At 49.8% G+C, this 6,000-nt stretch overlaps 1 protein-coding gene across 1 annotated transcript in view; it reads left to right on the top strand.

Annotated features, from left to right (window-relative positions):
* The window catches only part of SUPT6H (SPT6 homolog, histone chaperone), a 28,802-nt gene continuing 22,802 nt past the window's right edge, over nucleotides 1-6,000 (top strand). The window contains exon 1 of the mRNA XM_014953330.1: nucleotides 1-60. The gene's annotated coding sequence lies outside the window, so the exon portion shown is untranslated. The remainder of the gene's footprint in view (nucleotides 61-6,000) is intronic.

Below are 6,000 nucleotides of genomic sequence, written 5' to 3'. Positions count from 1 at the left end.
CCGCCCCCCCTCGCTCGCCGCCGCCGCCGCGGAGGCCTCCATTTTCCCTCGGCGCCTCGGGTAAGGCCGCGACGGGCGGGACGGGGGGTCGCGACGGGCCGGGTGGGGGTGAGCGGCGGCGGAGGGGGCCGGGTAAGGCTCCGTGTCACCCCGGTAGGCTCCGAGGGGAGCGTTGCCAGGGGAACCGCGGGCCGCGCAGGGCCTAGGGCGGCTCCGAGGCCTTCTGGGCTGGGCGGCCCCGGCAGGCCTGGGCCCCGGTAAGGGCGTCCCGGTGCTCGGTGTAGGGCTGGGCTGCGAACCCTAGTACCGGCCGAGGGAGGTGGTGGTGGTAGCTGGAGCCTCCCGGGGCGGAGAGCCCGGTTGGGGACGGTGCTGGGCTGGGGCGGGGGGGTGGAGGCTCGGCGGTGGGCAGGGGCCTGCGACCGGGGTGGGGTCTGGTCCCCCCGGGGACGGGAGGGTGCTGGACCCCCCCCCACCCGCCGGAGCGGCCCCAGGGGCTGCGGAACATCACTGACACGGTAGGAAAAGCTGTGATGGTGATGGACGTGGAGGAGAGTGTCGCCTGCTTTTTTTTGGGGGGGGGGGGAAAGGTCTGACCTTTGTTTCTCAGGTGGCCAGCATCGCCCCACTCTGTAGATGTGATTGTCAGAGCACAGCCTTTGGTTTTGCAAACTTGTGACAAGGTCTTCCACGAAAAGCCAAAGGCCAGCAGCCTGGGAAGGCCCTTTTTAGGGATTAATCACTGAGTAAAGGGTGGCAAGGAGAGGGTAAGGACGGATGGTTGGTGCTCACAGCAGAGTGAGGTTATTGTGGTGCTTCACAGTCATCTCTCCTGCCTTTTTTTTTTTTTTAAATATGATGATGCGGAGAAGGAAAATTTAATCCAAAGTTCTTTAGGAGAGCTAAACTGGACTGTGGGAAGTTGCAGAGACCAGATAATACGGAGTGGCTGGGTGCCAGTGTGGTAAATGAGATACAGCAGGAACTGTTGTAATGAAGGTAACAAACACCGCAGCAATTGACTCTGCATCAGCTTTTGCTATTCAGGAAAGAGCTGTTGGTGTCTCAGCAATTGTTCTTTTTAAAACATGGCTTCAACACCTCGCCGTAGCCTAAAAAGGGTATTTTGGAATTACTTTAAAGGAACGGAGAACAAAGCAGAAAACATCATTACTGCTGCATAAATTGTTGGCAGTTTGTGCTTGGGTGATTGCTGGCAGTTCTGGTTTGCCCGTCTCAAAAGGGGAGCACTGGAAAAGGCAGGAGCAGCACGGACAAGCAGGTTTCTGGGCAAGCAAAGCCCTCGTTTCCTCACCTTAGGGGAGAAGTTTGCTGACAGGAGATACGACGCAGGTGTGTGAAGTCATGGGCAGGTCAGAGAAAACAGGGAGGGGACATCAATTTTCTGTTTCTTACAGGAAATTGTGATGTAGCAGGTCTAAAATAGACAGGCGGAAGTGCTTTTTTCACACAACATGCTATTAAACTGTGGCACTCTGCCACAGGATGTTCTGCTGCCCCACAGCATCGGGGGTGGTGGGACTGATGAGGAACATTAAAACTAATGAAGCAGGTATGGGAAGTTCCTGGGCTGCAGTACCTGGCTGCCTGGACTTTCCCCATCACAGTGTCATTTGTTTCCACTCATCATTTCACCCGTCATGGGAATGTCTGGGTTAGGTCTTGACTTCAAAATTTGGTAAAACAGCTATAAAAGCTAAATACAAAACTATACGTTGCTGGTGCCATATCAGGGCTGGCAGGCCCCAGTGGAGGTTGACCCTGCAGATGTCCCTGCCAGTACCAAGGAGTGGCTCTGAGGACGAGCTCAGTGCTGACGAGGTGCCCGTGAGGGTAGTTTGTTGTGGTGCCTGACAGTGCTTCACGGGGGTGTTTTTCTTAGGCTCATAAGCTTCAAATTAAAAGATGTCACTATGATCGTGTCTGAATTCCATGGTGGGACGCAGCCTGGAGATCATCGCTTAGTGATTATGATCAGTGTTAAATCCACACATTCTGGCTCAACTGTGGCTCTTTTATTTTTTTTTTTAAAGAAAACCAAAATTGATTTAATTTTGAGAGCTTCAGGGAGTGGAATGGTGGCGTTACCTTTGCAGCTCATTTGTATTTTTCCTAATGAGTCGTTTATTGCCACAGTCTTTTAACTCCTGTGGATGTACTCGGGCCATACTGAAATTAATTTCATGAGCATTTCATTTCATTGACAAAATGAGTAGATTTGGCTTCCTTAGGCTCTACATTTTAATTGCCTTCCCAGCCTTCTTATTCTCACAGAGCTTTCTGAATCCTTTGCAATTTACCTTTTCTCTTTGAAGTGTAGACGTGAGAGCTGAGCAAAACTGTTTGGTGGTGGCTTTGCTAATGTGGTTCCATGGACCTACATGATTTTAACCGGACCGTGAGTTGAACCATGAAATGGCAGAGGTTAAAACAATTCCTGTCCAGACCATCTCCCCCCCAAAAAAATCCCACAAAACCAATATTAGCGTGGGTCAGGACCTTGATGTAGTTTCTCCCACGAAGGATGGGGAGAAGTCAGGACTTGCTTCTCTTTAGCTCCCATAAAGCCTAGATTAGCACTTGTTTTTGCTGTTTTGTGCATTGTCACTGATATCTTGGGGTTGATTGCTGAATAATAAATGTACCTCACTGTGAGGACACTCCTGAGTTATTCTGGAGCATGACTGAGGTCTCGTGCCTGAGTTGTCATCCCTGTGCCTGGGCAGCATGAGATGCTTCTGGTTTCCCTCAGCATCTTCATCCTTTCACACTTCTTCATGCTGTGAAGCTCCTGTGGGGCACTGATGCCATCCTGCATGGGTTGTGTCCCTGCCTTGCCAGAGTGTCACTGTAACTGGCAAGGCACAGGAGCTTTTCCTGTAACCTAATCTGGTATTTTGGAGGTACTGGCTGTGTATTTCCATTTCTAAACCTAATGAGTTAGATTTTTTGCTGGTGTACAATGTGCAAAGCTGCGTCTGCCTCCAGCGCTGCGATGTTTTGCAGTCCTGAGCAGCCAGCAGGTATCTGGATGCGTGGCCAAGGCTTTACAGGTATTTTAATGTCTGGTTTGTGGCGTTCTCAGGTCCATTACAAAGCAGCACTTGTCCCAAAGGTGCTGCCTCCCCTGATTAGGGATGCAGCCCACAGTGGCTGCAGCTGATGTCCAGCCCAGTCCCGCTGACCTGATCGGACATCAGCAGTCTCGGTATTGACAGGGAGGGGAGAGATCTGCTCAGGGTCATCCCAGTTAAAAGGAGCTGTGGACTCTGGACAATTGCCATTGTGTCCTTGAGCTGAGCAAACTGTGGATGCCCCTGGTGGGAAGCAGAGGACGTGTAATTGCTCAGCCCTGAGCTGCTCCAGGGTTGCTGCTGAGTGGGAGAGGCTGTGCTCGAGGTGCCTGGCTTGGCACGGAGGCACCCATGCTCCCTTCAGGTGCCATGGCAGCACTGCTGCCTGCATTGCCACTGGCTTTGGTCCATTTTGGTCAGTGTCTAGTAGCTGTAGGGTATCTCTGGGGTAAAGCTATGTATGTATGACCTATAGGAGCCTCTCTGCCTGTGTACAGGTAAGTACCCAGGCACAGTCTCCCTGCCTTTTTGATGCTCTAGTGCAATTTAGTACTCGCTCCCGTGCTGCAGCAATCTCCAACCCTCTCTTGGGAGTGTTTCAGGAGCAGGAATGCTGCTGTGTTGCTTGAAGGACGGGCTGCCTGCAGCACTCCTCAGTCTGGAGACTCTCAAACTCTCCCCAAGCCAGACAATCGGGTGCTGATGGAGTGGGGCTCCCCTCTGTGGGGCTGACTGCTCAGGGGGCTCCTGCCGGGCAGCAGTGCTGGGCTGAGCTGGCTGTGGTCCCTCCTTCCCTCTCCTGTTTTATTTCAAATGGAGGCCTCTCTGGTGCGAAGGGTGGGAGAGGCGCCTTTAGTCCATATCTAATTCACCATCTCCTTGGTAATAGCTACCCTTGCTTCCGTTTGCTGTGCAAAGTGACATCCCTGCTGTCCACCCTGAGGTGGATTTCACTGGAGCTGAAAGCGCCCAGTTTTGTGGGTGGATGGCTTGTGCAGAACCTGCTGGGCTGGGTCATTAAATGAGATGTGTTTCCTAAGCCGTGGCTGTTCCCTGTGTCCAGACAAATTTGATTTGACATGAGCTGAAGTTGCCAGGAAATGATAGAACAACTGATGGGGAACAAAGTTGGAATTGTGAGCGAAACGCTTCACTGGCAGAGCATAGTAAAATTTCATGTGGTGCCACGACGAGGGCTTTTCGTTCTTGATGTGTTTGTGTGTTGATTGTGGGCAGGAAAGAGATGAGGTTATTAGACTCAGAAATGGAAATGCTCTAGAAAAACCCACTTAGCTGGCAGTTTAATCCATATTAATACATCCTGATGGGTATGTGTAGAAGAAGAATTGGTGGAAAAGTGTGAAGTTGACATAATGTTCACACACAGCCTGGTGAACATAACAATTCCCATTCCTTTACTGTATGTAGTTACACAATTCATCAGTGGCATTTGTTTCAGGAACAAATTTGTTTATTTCTGAGAGGGATGCTTAAATACATGTGTGTGACTTCTGCAGTGTCCTCTTGAGGATGAGGATCACCCCGTGCCCACGCAGCCGGCCAGAGCAGCGATGCCCCACCTGGGTGCAGAGCAGTAGCCTTGGCCTGCCACGATTTCTGCCTGTCTGGAGCATCATGGATAGATGTTGGTCACAGCCATGTCGTCAGCAGCCAAGGAGTGTGAGCTGCTGTCTGCTCGTGTCTGAAATCTGGCAGAGGTTGTCTTTGTTGTGGGTTTTCTTTAATGAGATACGGCCGACACATTCCTTTGGAACTATTAGTATTTTAAGAGGGAGAAGATTATCCAAGATCGGCCCTGCCCTTTTTTTTTTTTCCTCCTTTTTCTTTTTGCTGTAACTGAGAAGTCTCTGGTTTTCTCTAAGTTATTGTGTTTGTGTACCAGATGTGTGGATCTCGGGGCAGAACAAGAAGTCTCACACAGGAGAAGTGTCGTGGCAAAAGCCTTGATCAGGTTGTCCCATATGGGACTAATTTCCTTCAGCTGTTCGTTTGCAGCGGGGAGATGATTATGGGAACATTTTGAAGCATGTTAGTTTAGATATCATTCCCTGGCTTATGGAATTCTTTTCTTATCTTTTTCTCTCTCTTTTTTTTTTTTTTTTTTTTTTTTTTTTTTGGGGTGTGTGTGTATTAAATTCCATCAGATGTAATTTAACATGGAGGTTCTGGCTTTAGATCTGACACCTCCTCTGAGCTTCTTTTTGTACCTTCCCAAAGGCTGGTTGTTCTTCCTGGGCTGACGTTTTCATCTTCACAGCCATTTGAGGAATTGATTTGTTTTTTCTTGTAGCTGACTTTTTTAAGCTTCTGTTGTTTAGGTGTATGCAAAAAGGAACTAAAAAAAAAAAATAAAATCCTTTGAAAATTTTAAAAACGACAGCAAATTTTGTAACCACAAGAAGTGAAAGGCTCAGAGAGACAGAACTTGAGCCACGTCTTTATGGACACACACATTCCTCTGTGCCAAGCTTGGTTCATACTGCTTCCAGAAACCCTAGTTAGGGAAAAACATCAAATGAATGGTTCTGAATATAGAAAACATCCCATTTCTGTCTGTAGTGTCTTGTTACTTTCTAATCTCTGGACGGAGGCCCCTGGCCTGGCACATCCCAGCTCCCCAGGCCTCTCTCCCGTTTGCTCCATGGGGCTCTGAGGAGCCTTGCTAACACACTGCAGTTGCAACCTTTTCAGGGTTGCCCTGGCTTCATTAATTGAGTGAGGATTAATCATATTAAGATCCAAAGTGGTTGGAGCGTGTGCCTAACACCGTGCAGCATCAGTGGCAGCACGGAGTTGCTTTCCTGTCCACCTGGGAGGGTATGGATGGGATGAAGGGCTTGGGCTGTGTGTGCTGTTCCAGGCACAGCTGGGAGCTCCTCTGTGT

The sequence above is a fragment of the Calidris pugnax genome, unplaced genomic scaffold (assembly GCF_001431845.1).
Source record: "Calidris pugnax isolate Ruff unplaced genomic scaffold, ASM143184v1 scaffold133, whole genome shotgun sequence".
NCBI classification, from domain to species: domain Eukaryota; kingdom Metazoa; phylum Chordata; class Aves; order Charadriiformes; family Scolopacidae; genus Calidris; species Calidris pugnax.
Note: the sequence above shows the minus strand (reverse complement) of the source record. Positions and strands in the feature narration are given on the sequence as shown.